General features: G+C 42.0%; 1 long non-coding RNA gene across 4 annotated transcripts in view; it reads right to left on the reverse strand.

The window, feature by feature from the left end:
- Nucleotides 1-18,235, reverse strand: part of LOC130866453 (uncharacterized) — an 82,226-nt gene that overhangs the window by 53,278 nt on the left and 10,713 nt on the right. For 3 of the 4 annotated variants that reach the window (XR_009056346.1, XR_009056344.1, XR_009056347.1), the window contains exons 1-4: nucleotides 6,676-16,923; nucleotides 5,931-6,155; nucleotides 5,020-5,211; nucleotides 3,916-4,034 (exon numbers count right to left, since the gene is read on the reverse strand). This is a non-coding gene — a long non-coding RNA (uncharacterized LOC130866453). Of the gene's footprint in view, nucleotides 1-3,915; nucleotides 4,035-5,019; nucleotides 5,212-5,930; nucleotides 6,156-6,675; nucleotides 16,924-18,235 lie in introns of those variants that run through there. The other variant, XR_009056345.1, reaches the window with a different exon arrangement.

Below are 18,235 nucleotides of genomic sequence, written 5' to 3' on the forward strand. Positions count from 1 at the left end.
TAGGTAGGAAAAAAAAAAAACCTATGTATCCAAATGAGAAAAATAATATTGGGGAAACTGTTCCAAAGGCTCTAGCTGGTGTCTAAGGCATAGCAAGATTCAAAGTCCACAGTCATTAAAGAAAAACTGGGGCTTAAAACTATGGAAACGCTGACAGACATTCCTAAATGGCCCCAGGCTTAGAAAGAGGCTGCCTTTGAGGATGTTGGACAAACCCCAAAGAGAGCCCCAGCAGGCACCTTCAGCATCTGAACTAACCTCACCCCATGGCCCAGTTAACCACTCCGACTCTGGGGAGAGCGCTCCAGAGGGCAGGCAGAGATTGCATAGTCCGGATAATTTTTCCAGCTGCTGCCTGGGCCCCAATCTCCTTGGCTAAGGGCTTGATCCCTGATAAGAGGTCATAGACCTTTCTACGGGCAGTACAGTACAAATGCTTTCAATCATTCTCACCTTTGTGCGGGCGACCTGCAGCACAAAGGGTCTGCCAGCAATGAGGGACAGGGAGGCAGGGCATCGGGCATTGTGACTGAGTAAGAAGAGGACGCACCTGCTCACTGGAAGATGCCAATGCTGACGGCAAGCAGTGCCTTTTCACGATTCCCTCTGAAGATCAGCTGGCATGCTTTGAATAATAATGTGTTACGCTGAAAGTGTGTATATGGGTTGTATGTGTGTGTGCAGACATGCAATAAAGATGATTATCTGATCTTTTACCACACACTAAACATGGTTCTTAGGTCCACTGTGCTATTTAGTTTCTGTCGCCACACTATGGGGGCGAGGGTAAATAACCCCAGGTGAGGAAGAAGGTTGAAAATTCTTTTTAGGGCTAATGAGGAGAACAGGGGTTCAAACTATTCAAGCCAATTCTAGTTTAACCAGTACGTGTGTGTACTAACATGAGCAATGTTCTCTTTGGGTCTCCCTTTCTCTCTCCCTCTCTCTCTCCCTCTCTCTCTCCATCTCTCTCTCTCTCTCTCTCTCTCTCTCTCTCTCTCTCTCTCTCTCTCACACACACACACACACACACACACACACAACAGATATAAACACATATGCACATACAAACATACACACACAGACAGGCACACATACACACACATATGCACATAGAGACACACACAGACACACACGCCAGCATTCTAGTCCCGTACCCCCGATTTCAAGTTTCCATTCTTCTGGCTTAACACAATCCATGCACACAAAATCTGAACCAAGGAATAAAATGTAGCAGTTCATCTTCAGAGGGAAAACAAATGGGAAGAAAACAGAACCTTGAAGTGTGGGACGTTTTTCAAAGACGGTGATGAGGAGCCAAGAAGAAGGTTCCATATCTCAAAGATACTGACAACAAAACTGCAGTCTCCTAAAGCCCAAAAGAACTGCTTTGGGTTCAATGATTTTTTTTCCTTTGGTTTTTCAAGATGGGGTTTCTCTGGGTTGCTTTGGAGTCTGTCCTGGAACTAGTTCTTGTAGACAGGTTGGCCTCGAACTCACAGAGATTCATCTGCCTCTGCCTCCCGAGTGCTGGGATTAAAGGCATGCGCCACCACTGCCCAGAGGGTTCAATAAAATTTTGCACATTCACAAGGAACTCATTTCTACTTTCTGACGCTGATCACCTAAAACCTCCTGGGTAGAAAACCAGAATCAGGTGCGTGATGGTCATTTACTAGTCTCCCACCTGTTGCCCATTCATGTGTCCCAACCCCGTGTTTCTCTAGGCTGCATTTTTCAAACCTGAAGAAAGTGTCTGAGGTGTGTGCTAGGATGCTGGGCATTAAACTACCTGGTGGAACACAGGAGACACCCCACGAAGGTCTATCATAGTCCAGAGGGGAAGATATGGCAAGTCTATTTCAAACCCCGCTTTACTTGAAGAGAAGCACATTGAAATATTTTTGTAGGCAATGAAGTACATGTGATAAAATGAGAACAGAAGGCCAAGTGTTTGTTTCTAAACTAAAACCCAAACTTCAGATCTAAAATGTCCCACTTTGGGGTCACACGCCTGGTCGCTGAGGTCTCCCTCCCCTGCGGTTGTCGGGACTTCCTGAAAGATGCACAGGATTCAATGAAAGCATAGGTGCCCATATTTGCCCTGCATCATGGACCACTGGGGTTAACAATTAGAAAAGAACCATATCAAGGTGGCTTGTTATCTTTATGCCACTTTAGACAGAAACGGTTCATCTTTTTAGCTTCCAGTTCATTAAGAGTTTATCAGCCTAGTGGGCCCTTAGGGATCGCAGCAGCTGAAGGGCCCTCTTCCCTCTACTCCTTCTTGTGACGGATATGCTATGGTCTGCATTTTACTCAATGATTCGATCCCAAAACAAAGACATTTTTCTAGAATTTTTTATTTAACCAACTAGAGTAATAATAAAATAATAATAATAACTTTTGAAAGATTTGCCTTTGTGTTCTACCACTCCAAACCCTGCCCTTGCATATAACTACCCTGCAAAATTATTTTGAAAGCCAAGACACATCAAATGAGCAAATGTAAGCCCTCCTCCTGACAGCAGAAAATGAACCCACCTAGCGCTCTAGAGTGCAGTGGAGCTGGCCTTCCCTACCTTCTGAGTGGATCAATAGCCAAGGTGGTGTTGCCACAGGCAGGCAGAGAGGCAACTCTGAAAAACTTTTAACTTATTGATTCTGAACCTTACTTTAGAAAACAAACGAGCGTCCAGTATGCCTCGTGGGTCCTCCAGGACATTTATAAATAGAAAGTCTTTGTCAGCCTTGACAAATTGGCTAGAGGACCTGTCCAGCTACTCAAGCAGAAGGAACCACACACCCTTGACAAGATTCTCGGCATAGTCACAGTGTGGACATCCAGGGGCCTTCAGTTCATAATTTGCCTTATTAAACCTCACAGAAAGGCTCCGTTATTTTTTTCCACTGCACCCTTTTGTTAAGATATGACTTGATCCAAAAAAAGGAAATATCTATGGGATGCTCAGAGAACACAAAGCAAAACGCCAGTCAAACTCCAGGGTAAGGTAGCGTGCGAGCAAGCGCTAACTCCAGTGGAAACAGCTCTGTAAAACTGACATCACTAGCTGTGGGAACTTTTCCTTCCTAGTGAGTAATGTCCCTACCATAGTTATCTGACATAGTTCAGAACTTCAACCCTCCCACCATCAATGTGACAGTGTTAGCCTCATCTGCCCCAGGTGTCTCGGATATAAAGATCTAACCTTCCTTAGAAATACAATCGGTATGGGTGGAAACTGATGTTATTTATCCAAATTTCATCAGTCATCGGGGAATGCCCTCTGTCTGCTCCTGCACAGGGAGAAAAGTTTGTTTTACCCCACAAGCTCCCATTTGCCTGAACTTAGAGCACTTAGCACAGCAGACTGAGAAGTCCCATTATCAAAGATCAACGTTTGATTTGCTCTGTTATGTTTGCTTGATTACATGAGCTTCATTCAGTATGGAAGGTGGCTCATACCACTTAAGGAATCATAATCAAGTGACTAGAACACAAATTTAATCTCACTGTCTCATTCTCATCGATCAAATAATCCATTATGTACAGATATGTATGTGCACTAAAAATTTTTACTCTGTACATTTAGTTTCTAATAACCCAAGAGTTATCATAAAAATACTTTGCAATTCTTCCACTATGTTCTGTTTAGGTGGTGGTTGGATGGAAGCAGACTATTTCCATGCTGTGTAGAAGGGGGCACCCATTTGAGTTGACAAAATCCACCACAGTAATCCTTAAAAGTGAAATTTCCGTATCCTGTAATCAGGAGTTGCCAGGCGTCTGATTAAATACCCCAGGCATTTGATCCCCAACCTACTTCCATTTCTTCTCCTGACCGGCAAGCCAGAAAAATTAAATCAAAAACCTGAAGAAACAAAATGTGTATTTTAATACAGAAATGCTTTTACCTGCCATCCCGCTGTGAATGAAATGGGCCGAGCTCTTGAAATGTTCGTCAGCTTAACTCGCAGTTGGGGGCACTGGGAAAATGTAGCCAGGCAGCCTTATTGTGGCTTCTGTCCTTTAACTGCCAAGTGGAATACAATAGAAGCATCAAAGAGAAACAGAAGAGAGGGGAGTCCAGAAAGAACCCCGAGGAGGATGAGGAGCAAACAAAGGAAAGTTTCTAAGTCAGGGACATTGTATCTGCCATTTGCACTTCTCAGATTGCTTGCACACTAAAGATGAGCTTGCCTCAATGAGTTGCCACTTCCCCCAAATTGTTTAGGACATATTCAACATGAAAAACTTATAAGACATGCTTAACCTTAATCTAGAAGAGAAATGGTTGCATCGCACTGCTTAGATAGATAGATGATAGATAGATAGATGATAGATAGATAGTAGATAGATAGACATACAGACAAATATTCAATATCTTATGAGATTGACAAATATTTAATATCTTATGAAATTGTTTTTGATAAACATGAAAAAAATGCTTTTCTTCTGGTCCATACAATACACATGCCAAGTGAAGAGACCTAGACGCTGGGCTTTCTGAATTGTGTGCACAGGTATCTAGAACTGTATCCATTGTCTGATTTTTGCATCATCTCACCCTTGGTGGCTGTCATTTTATCCTCATAAAGACTCTCCATTACTGCAACAGTGTACATGCGGTTATCACTCATAGCAAAAAAAAAAAAAATTATTTAGTTCCCATTTTAACCTCTGAGCACTTGAAAAATGCTATTGTCTTTGTTCACCTCCAAGAATGTAGGCACCACTCATTAAACCCCAGCAAGGAACAGAAAATAGCATGCCCTTTCCCCCAAAGAGCTATAATGTCTACCATTTACATTTGACTTATTTACCTGCATGATATTCTGAGTCATAATCTAAAGACGATGGAAAAGAGAGAAAACCATTTGATTTATATATAAACATAATCATTAAATGTATTAGTTTTAAACATCTCCAAAGAGTCGCAGTGCAGACAGAGTAGAGGGAGCGTGATGCAACAGCGTCGAAAGCAAATGCAGTTACATAGAGCTTGATAAAAATCTTACCACATCGAATGGGAAATTCAAAGATTTTCACTTCCAGTTATTTTATTTATATTTCTGTGCTCTTCTCATCCATTGTCTTGCACAGAGCAGGGATGTCGGGCACAGTCAGAGTCAGGACACTGTCTACTTAGCCCGAGTTTGAGCAGTGAAAATACACAGCCTTTAGTGTTTCAGACGATTTAAAAGCGTACACTAAGGAAAAGAAAATAAGACTGTTTTGACTGGCCAATTTAAAAAGAAAAACCAATGACAGCTGCCAACTGCCAGCTGCCTATGCGCACTTTTAATCCCAGCACTCGGGAGGCAGAGACAGGGGAATCTCCATGAGATTGAGGCCAGCCTGGTCTACAGAGCAAGTTACAGGACAGCCAGGGCAACGCAAAGAGCCCTGTCTTGAAAACAAAACTTAAAACAAAACAAAAACAAAAACAAGTGAACAAAACTAAATGATAAGATCACCACATTCATTTCTATGAACTGGTAAGCTTTTTTTGTGTTTTGACATTTTATAATCAATTTCTGATTGCACAAATGAGTATAATTCAGATATATCGCTTTCTCACCAGATTAAAGTAGTCATTTGGCCATTTTGTGCTTTGCAGCCTGCATAGTCTTCTTGGATCATCAACTCTGCTAAAATTCATTATAAAATAAATTCCCCGTGCTGCTTCCCATGAGAAGAAGACACCATTCCAGAACCCAGGGCCCAGGGCAGAACACCAGTGCCACCAGGGACAGGTGAGCTTGCCGGCACGTAAGCCAGCAGTTTAGCCACTACAATTATGCTTTGCTTAGAACACAAGCTGCACATTCCCATTATAACTCTCAAGAAACAGGCACGTTGAGAAGCAGGTTCTACCGGCACACAACACCCTCTACTTCTTGTATCCAGTTCACGATAAATCTCTTACCTTGTCGGGAGATGGAAGAACAGCAGGCTCATAACAGAATGAGCGATGCGTAAAATGTTCTCCAGCTGACTTCCCACGGGATTTATACTTCCCAAACCGGGGACACCTCTGCCTTCGCAGATGGAATGCTAAGCGATGCAGGGAAGCAACCGAGGTGTGAGGAACAGCTTTGCTTTTTTGTTGTTGTTTTGTTCTTTTTCTTTCAATTCAGAGATCCAGAAGAGGCTGTCACGTAAACACGCAAACAAGTGAGCGTGAGTGTAGAAGCCGTAGTACAGGTTCGACGGGGAAATAGAGTTTGAGGATGAAGGTTGGTGACCGGCTCCTGTTTTAACTGAGGTGGTGTAAATAAGGGGTTTGCCTTCCTTAGAAACGGACAGGACGTTACACTCATGGAATTTAAGATGGAGACATCCATATTACATGATAAAAATATTTCACCAAAATACTTTTAGCTGAATCTAAGCTACAGATAAAAGTTCAAACAAACACACTTTTTAAATAAAATGTACCAAAGATACTTTTTTTAAAAAAACAAATCTAAAAAAACTGAATGAGACCAACTTCTAAGCTTATTGAATTTCCACGCTTATTTGTTTGGCAAAGTTACTGCTTTTTTTTTTCTTTTCTTTTTTTTTTGGAAGTAAAGGGGTCATGTCATACTTGTTTCCAATCTAAAATTAGTCTCTGTTCGTGGGGCCATATTTCCTCAGGCACGAGAAAGAAAATCAATGTCCCTACTCACCTTTGGAAGAATTTCACTGCCGAGTCTCCACGGTTCTGTGGGATCCAATAATCCGTGGCTCAGCATCGATTTTTCTGTGACACCCTGTAGAAACAGCCTCTCCTTCCTTTCTAACGAAATACAGCGGCAAAGACTGTGTGGTTGCTCAACAAATTAAGCGTATGGGCTCTTCAGCCAACTCGCGCTTCTAAAGAGACAGGGTTTATATTTTCTGAAGCTGTTAACGCTGCTTGCTTCTTGCTGAACCACTTAGCCACCATTTAAAGATAATGTGAGCATCTATTTTGAAGAGAATTGGAAGGTAATATTTTTCTTAGGTTTCTCACAGTTAATTCATATCACCACCAGTAACACTTTCTTTTTTCCTGAGGAAATAGACAAATGATCAAAAAGTCAAAGTACAAGTCTCAGGTTTTTTTTTTTTTTGTTGTTGTTGTTTTTTTTCCCAGTTCCCAAATTGAGTTGTTTTCAATATGTGAAAAACTAGCCTCATGGTTTTAATATTTAAAACTTGGAAGCTTGGTGAGCTATAGAGGGTCTGGGAATGCCTAGTTTGGAGATGTCAAATCCTAGGAGAGAGGGGTTGTGTTTTAAGGCTTATGCCACCACCTTTCCCACTATTGGTGGTGGGTTAAGAGCACAAAAAGAAAAACACAGATAGCGATTCATGTTTCCAGCGTCCTTCACACACTCGATTGAAATCTCAGGGGTATCTCAATGACCCTGGGCAGACTTCTCTGGACAGGTCTGGAACCACTCCCCGCAGCCAGCCTGGGTGGGGTGCAGGGTTGCTGTTCATAAGCCATGTCCTCCCTGACTCTGCCAGCCTGCAAAGGCACCCCCACTTCATTTGCATTCCCCAACAAAACAGAGGGAGGAGAACACAAGGCAGGTTGCTTCTCCTGAGGTAGGTGACATCTTGGTTAAAAAATGACATGGCCAGGCAACGCTCTGAGAGGTTTAGCGCTAAGACCTGACAGATATAAGCCTGCAAGAACCTCCCTGCCACCCATAGTTAAGCTCATGGGAAACCTTTGATTTGATCGCCCCTTGATTAGCTTCTGCCGCACGCGGTGCTACCCCTTTGAAGTTCATTATAAATTACTCTGCTCATCCCATTATTGCCAACTTAGGATCCGCTTTACTAGAAACGCCGTCATCTCAACCATCCATCAAACCTGTGCCCGATTCTCAGTTAAAGGATTAGACCAAGCCACACTCCAGTTCTCAAGGCAGAAGTTCCATTGTTTATCAGGCCATGTCTACACTGGCTGAGCAAAGCGCTCGGTTCAGAAGGAGAAGCGCCTTTGGCAGCTAGAGTCCACATAGCTGACCCATGGATGATGGCGGGACGCTCCTTCACCTGATTACCCACGTGTAGTGAAGCCGCTAAGCCTCACCTGAGGGTGACCCTAGGCAGCGAGAAAGCATGACATGGTTGTTGTTCTAATTTATTGACAGGGCAATCATCTAGAGTTCTATTCAAGAAGCTAGAAGAACATGTGTACATCCGACACACATGATGGCTACCAATACGGAAGCAATTCATGCCTCTGTAGTGAGCTCGACAGTGCTCCATCTTTCTAAGCAAGACAGCAGTGGCGCCATCTTTCCTAAGTAGTTAGGATTAAGTTCAAAACCCTACCTCTTTATTTACACAGAAAAATCTTTACAAAAGACAATGCTGATCAGAAAAAAGAAAGAAAGAAAGAAAGAAAGAAAGAAAGAAAGAAAGAAAGAAAGAAAGAGAGGCAAAGGTAGTCAATATTTGGGGCTCAATATTTATACTCTGATGACTTGTACGGTCAGAATTAGTACCGAGTCTGGGTAGATTCTATTCTGGTGGCAGAGCAGCCTAGAATTGTCCTGAGTGCTGAGATTCTTTCCAATTTTTTAGAATAAAAAGAGGCTTAGCAGAAATGTTCTACTAATAGCTATAAAATTATAGGCTTCCCCTTTCACCCACCCAAACACACTCCACCCTGTGACATAACAGATAAAATGCAAATCACCTTTGGAATTTTGCCAACCTTTCCCATTGGTGAGCTGGCAGAGTTGGGCCAAGCTTCCTTAAAGGCATAAAGCCTGCCTTACCCCCATGAAAGCCCTCTAAGGAATCACGAAATCCAGTCTGATTCTTTGGCAAAAACAGAAGTGAAGACTTAAATCTGTGAAAATCTATCAAATCTGTAAGTTATTGGATGACCTACAGTATCGTCCCAAGATGAATTGTCAAAACAAAAGCTCTATTATGGTTTCCTTAATCACTTGACTTTTGCAGATAGGAATACGTCCCACTTTCTAACATGTCAAGATTCAAAATTTCATGTGTATGTGTGCTCATGCTCAACTCTGTCTGAGTCTATAGAGATTAGATGTTCACATTAGCTCCCTTCCTTGATCAATAGCCACCTTAGTTTGGAGAGAGAGTCTCTCACTGAACCTGGAGCTTACTAATTTGACTAGACTAGCTGGCCAGCAGTCTCAGAGACGCCCCCGCCTCTCCATCCCAGGGATGCGGGCACAGGTTCCACACCACCATTTTCCATGTGCTCTGGGCATCTCAACTGGAGTATTTGGGCTCACATAACAAACACCTTGTTGACCGAATCATCTACCCAGATCAAGATTCAGACTCTCAAAATAAATTTTCAGTCTCTCTGATTTCAGTTTGAAAATCATCTGATTTGTATGTGAAGTTAAATCTCCTTCGACTAGGGGCAAAATTGTAATTTTACCCAGTGGCATGCAACATGTCGGTTGATCACCGTTTCACTTACCATTTCAATGAGATAAAGCTTCTCAAGCTTCCTAATGCTGTGACCTTTAATACAGTTCCTCATACTGTGGGGATCCCCACCATAAAATTATTTAATTGCTTTCAATACAGTTCCTTATATTGTGGTGAACCCCAACCATAAAAGTATTTCATTGTTTTAATACAGTGCCTCATGTTGGGGTGAGCCCCAATCATAAAAATATTTCATTGCTTTAATACAGTTCCTTATGTTGTGGTGACCCTCAACTGTAAAATTATTCCATTGCTACTTCATCACTACACTTTTGCTGCCGTTATGAGTTGCAATGTCAATATCTGATATGCAGGATATCTGCGATCCCTGGGGGGGGGGGTCTCGGCCCACAGGTTGAGGACCACTGTCCTAGACGATCTTAAAATTGTCATAGTCACTGAAGTGCATCTAACAGGAGCTGTGTTCTCATCTTCTCCTATATAAAGTACAGAGAGCTTCTGAATACCTAAAGCCTCCATCACAGCCAGTATCATCACCACATCTGTGGAGCAGATCATGAGACTGAGAGTAAAGCCAACACCTGTACACTGTACTTAACTCTATAGCAGGCACAAATCTGCATCCACAACCTCTTCAGCTCCACAACGGCCATGTAAAGTGGGCACAATTACCCTCTCTCTACAGACCAGACAGAGTCACAGAGGCAGCAAGTCATTCGCCTGGGATCACACAGCTTCTAGGTGGTGGAGCTGGGGTTTTAATGCAGGTGACGCAGTTCCTGCAGTGTCTATGCTTATACTGCATGGAAGTGTACGGGTCTGAGCCATGCATGGGGCAATGAACTGCAATCTCCCGATTCCTGGAGACTTAGAACAAAAGGTGATCTCTTTGTGCTGGCTGTTTTCTTTCTATCTGAATGTAATCAATTGGCTTGGAACTAAACTTGACTCTGATCTGCCCTGTCCATTGGCTTATCTGCCTATTTCTCATTCATGTAAAAAAAAAAAAAAGACTGAATAGAATCTCTGAGAAGACCACTGATCTAAATGTCAACTATGGAATCAGGTTCCCCTGAGGTGGTATCCTGGCTCTATCTCTGTAAACTGAATGTGTGATTTTATTTCTTCATGAGTTGACTTCCTTGCCTACAAAATACAAATAAAAATAACACTACTTCCAATTAATCTATGATAAATACTTAACCCAATGCGGGGTACATTGGCAAAGACAAAGAGTTTATGTGCATTAGCCATCAGCTGGGGTGACTATTCAAAGCTGTCCTTTGGTTAAAAAAAAAGCAGTACACATTTTAGAAAATGCAGATGTGGATGGATACAGGAACAACATGGCTATAAACTCTGCAGTCTCAGCCATAGCCACATGTAATTCAATCTGCTTCCTTTTGCAGGAACGTAGGCACATTATGGACTATGTCAGGATCACCTAAGGATGCCAGCTAATCTCACAAGCTAGTGGAAGCCACATCACTAAGGGAAGGGGAGGTTTGAAGTGCTGTGACAAAATGGCTGGCTTAATTGTGTTTTTATATCACAAGCCAGATTTCAACACATAGTCACCAAAGTCCATTTCCTCTAGATAGTTATGACACAATTTTATCAACTATTCAATCTGAGGCTGGGGAAACTCTCTGTGTGTGCCTCATACCTCTTTCTACTTTAAAGTTTCCTTTCTTGAAACCCTGAGCAAGTGGTTCTCAGCCTTCCTAATGCTGTGACCCTGTTATCCAGTTCCTCATATTGTGGTGACCCCCCCAACCATAAAATTATTTTTGTGGCTAGTTCATAACTGTAATTTTGCTGCTATTATGAATTATAATGTAAATATTTTTTTGGAGAGAGGGGTTTGCTAGAGTTGTCAAGATCCACAGGTTGAGAACCACTGCCCTAAGTGTTTACACTTCACACTTCTTTGAGGCCACATTGATGTCTTGGAAAAGACTGCCTAGGAACCTAAAACAATTTATATCCCAAAATAAAAATAGTACAAGTTTTAGGAGAAACTGGTAGGTTCGGTGCCCATTTACATGACACTGAGAGTACGTGAAACACAAAGAAAATGGAATAGGCTAAAATTTTTTTCCCTTTAGTTATAAAATGAGAGCATGCTCTCACCAGAGATCATGAAAAGCTCAGAGGCCCAGCAGGAGACCCAAAGAGAAGCTATTGCGGGTCACTCCCCCAGGATGCACTGGGGTGTCTATGTGGCCTGCTTGCTATGGAATGAGACAACCAATTTCTGGTACCCAAGAGGCTGACAGTGAGAGGCCCCTATACTTCATTTTGTCTGCTTCAGAGACCAGACATTCTCTGATATACCCGAGAAAAGGGGAACCTTGATGTACAAAGCAGCATCTTGGTCCAGAATTTGGGTTTTGATGAAGGGATACATGAGCAGCCCCATTTGAGAGGAGGATAGAAAAATAGATGGTAATACAAAGACCAGTCCTGCTCCGTTTTGATCCTGTAGGCATGTCTGTGCTAATTCTTCCCCCACAACATCCAGGCCTCTCTTCAGATAGAAGGGACCTGTCCCCTAATGTTCTAGGAAACTCTCATTGTGAAATGAGTCCCAGCCTCTGCTTTTCGAGATGAGGATGATGTATCCCCAAAGTAGCCAGTTGCCAATCATGGGCAGTTCTAAAATTAGAACCCTTGGGAGGTCAAGAGCAGTTGAAGTCTTAGAAAAACATTAAATGTCCTGATAACAACTCAACACAAATGTCTTAACCTAGCAAGAGAGGAGAGCCAGCGTGATCTCCTGGGAATCATCTACAGGACAGAAAGAAGTAGCTGTCCTTCGGGTGATGGGCAGCCAAGATGACGTGCAGAGTGAGAGGTTGAGCCATCCAGTCTGGCCTTATACTTGTTAAGATCAGTCATGTGTATCAGACATAGGATATCATTGTTTTGGCTCTGAGATGATGGGAGCGGGGGCTCTAATTTTCGACCTCTGAGCATCTCTAGGCCAGGTACATCATGGCATTTATTAGTATCTTCCAAAACCGCTGCCATGTGCAGGTCCAAATGAGGCAACTTCATGAATCCTCTCCCCTGGGTCCTATCTCCTCACCCAGCCTCACAAGACCATTAAATGTTCTTTTCAGGTTTTCTTACCAAAAAAAAAATGTATAAATCTTACTTTCTTTTGGAATTTTCTTCTTTTTCTTATTACCACCTACTTGGAAACCATTGAAAGCCAATTACAAATTTTAACCTGTCACTTGTTTTAAAGATTCTATTTATTTTACACCATGTAACAGCTTCAGAATAACCTCCATAAACACCAAATGTGTAGGTGTTCATCTGTGTTTGGATGTGTGGGTCTGTGTATGCATGTCCCAGTATGTGTATGTGTGTATGCATGCCCCTGTGTATGTGAATGTATGTGTGTACATGTGGAAGTTCAAAGACACCTCATGCCATTTCTCAGATACCATCCGTCAAGTCTCTCATTGGCCTTGAACTCATGAAGTAGACTAATTTGGATGGCTAGTAAGCCCCACGGTTCCTCTTGTCTCTGCCTCCTCCACAGTGTGACCATAACCAAGTGCCAACATACCCAGTTTCTTATTTTCTAACATGGGTTCTGGGGATGGAAGAAAGGTCTTCATGTTTGCAAAGAAATGACTTTAGTGACTGAACTATCTCCCCCCACCCACCCAAAGAAACATTAAAAATCACCGAGGGGGAGAAGAGGCTCCGCTTACCTATGCTCCTCCTCCCTGGCCACTCCACGGGCCTGTTACCATTTCTCATTATTCATTTTTTATGATTCCACGCACAAATTCAACCCAGGTGATTTGGCTCTTAACAAAATGAACGTGAATTAATTCTGGGCATACATTTTAATGAGACAACACTTCAGGAGCCCTCAGACGTGACAGATGCAAAAGTCACCTCTTTCGCGGCTGATACCGGAATTCCTTTTCTTAAGAAATCTTGGTTGGTTTGACTCTGCTACTTTTCCACTCGGAAACCATTTGCACAGGAGCAAAGTCCAAGGAAGGAGGGACCAGGCTGCCAAGTGTCCAACATCTTCACTCCAATGCCACTGCCACACACCTCTCATTCCCCTTTGTTCTAAGTTTTAAGAAGTCCTATAGTGTGACATCAAGCTTGATCTTGCCACTTTGCCTGACTGTTCAAAATTATGCTAAACCCTAGAATGATGGCGGATTTCGTTCTACATTCTCTCTCTAATTAAATGGCAGAGTCATATTTAAAGAATGATGATTTGTGGGGCCACTCATTCAATTCTTTTAAGACTGATATCATGTTAAAATTTCATTCCCCTAATCTTCTCCAATTCTATGCCTGCTCTACTTGACATGCCAGGAATAATTATAAGGGCTTAATAAATACAGAAGACATTTATTTCTTTTTAGAATTCCTGAGCAGAGAGGCACAGTTTGCTTTGTTAGCATCTTTGCACTAGCGGGCAATTTGCATGTGAAATCAGCAATCCCTCATGAAAACGGAGAAGTTCTTCTGCACAGTGTTTTGGTCTCTCTAGCTGATGGTGGCTTCCTGGGGACTATCCATTCCTTACACATAATTAATAGACCACGCCTGACTTCCTCAGAGATGTCCCTCACCTTCTCATGCCACTGTGCAGATGAGCGTGTTCAAGGCAATGCTGTCACGTGGTTCATAGCGGGTCAGCTTGTTTAAAACCCGGTTCTGATTAGAGTGAAAAGCTGATCAGGAAGCCTGTGTTCAGTTATCTCTTGTTTCACACTCCCCGGGAAGAGTGGGCACCGTTTGTTCTGTTCATCAGTCAAAGGCAGAGGGAAAAAATCTATTTTGTATCCAAGGTAAATGGAGAACTCTTGCCCCAGTATTTCCTTTCAACGCTTTCTATTGTCATACATGAATTAAAAAAAAAATAGTGATTACAAAAGGCCCCTGCTGTGTCATGGTCTTGTTTCAACTCTGAATATATAAAACTATCTCCACACAGAACAATGCACTGGGTGGGGCTCTCCCACGGTGGGCACACTCTAAGGGAACACTGAGGACGATGTCATTGAACACTGATCATCAAGATTACAATCAGGTGCCTCAGCCTCTGATTTGTCAGGTGATATTAACTACTCTAACAGTCCCAGGGAAGAGAACTACCAGGCTAGCCCTCATGTGAAGAGAATCAGGGCTGGCTGAAGCTCCCAGCATCAATTCTGCAAGACTAGTTTCTGCCGTGCCTGTGGTTTGATGGGGAGAGTTTTTGACTTGTGTGGATAGAATCATGTTTCCCTGTCACTTCTTCGTTATTTGGCTTTGAGCAACGTATGTTTCCCGGGGCTGACTTTAAACAGATGCCGGGAATAATACCTCATGGGTCTTGTATGATATCCGATCATGTATGTGACATGGAAAGCATTCGCTCATGATAAAGCATCATCATGGTGCGCACTCAACATGGTTTCGCTTCGGGAAGGACGTATGGCTAATGAGCAAGGGAGTCGGGATGACTGACATTAACAAGAAGTGTAGGCGAAAGTCATCATAGGATTTGACTGCATTCAGCACCAAGCATAGGGCTTCCTTTCACAGAAATACTACTGGGAGAAACATCTAATCACATATATAGGGGACTGATTCTCAGGGAGTCACGGTGCAGTAAAATCCTTGTATATCAAAAAGACATAAATGAACACCTCTTAGTAATTAGGACGTATTTCATTCTTATGGTACCTAAGGGTCATAATTATGATTATCAGGGACTAATTTACAAGAGAAATGGATGGGGCCCCAATGACTCCATGACATAAGTGAGAATAAATTTTTTGGAATTAATCCATACTATCCATTTTTAATGTTGTCACATGTCTCCATAAAAAATAGCATGACCTCAATAATTTGCAGTTATCTGACCTCAGGTTTTTAATGATCTGAGTTATCTCTAAGTAGGAATTAACTGCAGTGTGCAAATTTCCACACATCATCAAGCAGGAGAGCCAAACCCCGGGCCTTCTGGGAGATGCGCATGGCCGGTTTGCTCCAGGATGTATGATCTGAGGTACCAGGTTTAGAAAGAGCAGCAGGAAGTCACTGCAGGGCTGGGACACACGGAGGAACTAATAAGGTCTGTGCTGGCAGATTGACAGACTGTCAGAGGAAGAGAGGAATTAACAGCCCAAGAGGACTTTGTAAGTTATGAGGCCCTAGACATATGTAAGCGTTATTGTTACTAATGATAACCTTAGCCATTTACAATGGATAAGTTTTATATATATAGCTGGAAAGGGAAGGGTTCTTTTTCAAACAACGACACATTTTCTCCTTCGTCACCCGATTCTTGCTCTCTCAGCTTATCTCCCAGCCAGCCTGAGTGACACATTAGTCTACCCCGCTTCCCTCTGTTTCTGTCATAGTTTGACACAGTGAAAATAGATGGGAAGATATTGCAGAGAATCGTGCTGCAAGCAAATTCTGCAAATTTAAAAATAACTGGCTCTGAAGATTGGCGTATAAAGGTGTCTGTATGCGAGGGACTAAGTGTTCTTTGTTTATGTGGCCGGAAGCATGTAGCAATTATTACAAGGATGGTAGGATTTTCCGGAAGCTCAACATCTGTGCACTGTCTCCACTTAGATGCCATTTTCACAACAGATACAAGCCAGAATGACCTCCATTTGAGAGCGCAGCTATTCTAATTGTCCCCTTCAGATACACAAGCCTATATATGTACATAATCACGAATGTGAGATTGTATAATTGTAAAGCTATGTAGTTATGCAGAAATATACACCACCATAAGAAGAAAAGGTACATGCAGGAGAGTTCTGTAAAAGTCTACAATGTCACCAACAATCATTTTTGAACCTTATAAACATAAAATTAGGTTAATACAAGCAAATAATCATTTCCTCACCAAAGGAAAGAGGATTTTTTTTAATCTCTTTAATGGATTAATAGAAATGCATTTGGTATACCGTTAGAGGCACAAGGTACACAGTCCACAAGGTCCATCAGGGATGAGTAAAAATCTAAAATAGTGATATGAAGGGCAACCTCTGTACAACAAATAGAAGCATTTAGAGAGATCTGCTGGTGTGGAATGATTGCATTGCAAGAATTAGAGGCTATAGGACTTGCAGTCAGAGAAAACTGGGTGTAACCTGACTCTCCTGCAGTCTGGCTTAGGACTGTTCCTGCTGGTCACACAGCTCTGTCAAGAATACATTTGTACCTGATGGGGATAGAAGTGGTACCTTCTCTTGCCGCTGGCCAATGCCCTTCACAGGATCTTCCAAATATCATCTAGGACAAGATGTCCATGAGGACCTTCAGCTCAATGAGTAGAAAGCAACAGGGAAACCACCTGGCTCTGAACCCAAATTCACAGCAAATGAGATCTGTCTTCTTGTTTTTAACTGGACAGGTTAAAGTACTGAGATAAAATCTGTGACCTACTTTTTCTTTAAACCACCACAAAAACAACAAATACAAGAAAAGAAAAATTTAAATCCCATTGTTTTTTGTTAAACCTTAAGGAACTCAAGTGTTTATTTTGACTACATTCTTAAGGTGAAGTAAATGTCTGTCTTCAGTTTTTATGACTTTAAAACCCAAGCAAGAGCTACTAGTGGAAGCAATGAGCTAAATGAGGAATTGGTAAACAGCATCCAGAAAGCCAGATACAGGATGCTCTGTGTGTGTAAATAAAGCTTTATTGGGACACAACCAAACTCATGCATGTAAACATTTCCCCTGCTTGCTCTAGAGCCACGGCAGAAAAGGCAAGTCTTCACTGGAGAAACCATGTACTCCATGAAAGTTAAAATATTCACTAATTGAACAGATTCCAATATGGTGATAAAATGTTGATGCTATGGCAAGAAAAAAAAAAACCACTGTGTCTAATCTGCATGTTGGCCTGCTCTTTTGGGGAGTCCTGTTTTAAGAGAGATTTCTAATTATAAGTTCTTAAGATGTGGGTATGTGTTCGTTTCTTCTGGTACACAGAAAAACAGAAAGAGGCAATGAATATATTACATTATAAAAACTCGGTAGGGAGAATGGGAGTTTAAATCTGAATTTTGCCACTTTGTTTACATTCCTGTTGGTCCTCGACCAAAGTCTTAGATTGAAGGTGCAAAGAAAGGCCTGGGTTGAAGGACTGCAATCCTGATGGGCCCTATTGGACGTGTCTCTAAGTGCTTCTAATATTGTGAATAACTTCCCCAATTCCTGAATGCCCCAATTTTATCCTGAAAAGAACCTGGCCAAAAGAGAAATTATAATTGCTTAAGCTAAATTTTTGCAAAACATTTGCGTGGATGGAGCCATGCAGGGTACTGCCAACGATGCTCTGATTTTGTTCCGCCTGGCAAGTTGGCGGAGCTTGTTTGGCATTTCATTAACAAAAAATAAACCTCACTTCTCTTCCTGAGAAAATAGCATGTGTAGTATTTTGGGGACAGTCACTCTCAGTGTGCTCCTTTTTAGTATAAAAATATATATTTCCAAAATGTGGATGAATCAAGCTTTTAAAAGCGTTTCTCTGGCATGGTAGCTGGCCACCTGGGGAGATCCATGTTCTAAGTATGTTACTGAATGAAAGAGTTAGAAAAACACCTTTAAATGTTTAAGATTCGCCAAGAAGTAATGGTTGACACTCTCGAGGAGACTGATCTGTAATCCAGAAAACTGCACCCCCCCCCCCGACACTTTAATTGTGATACTCTGTAAGCCAAAAGCTAGTCTTTTTGGCATCTCTGAGAATAAGACAATTAAAACATATCATATGAATGCTTGGGTAGAAGGTCACAATAAAGATAATTG

This window comes from Chionomys nivalis, chromosome 25 (genome assembly GCF_950005125.1).
Source record: "Chionomys nivalis chromosome 25, mChiNiv1.1, whole genome shotgun sequence".
NCBI classification, from domain to species: Eukaryota; Metazoa; Chordata; class Mammalia; order Rodentia; family Cricetidae; genus Chionomys; species Chionomys nivalis.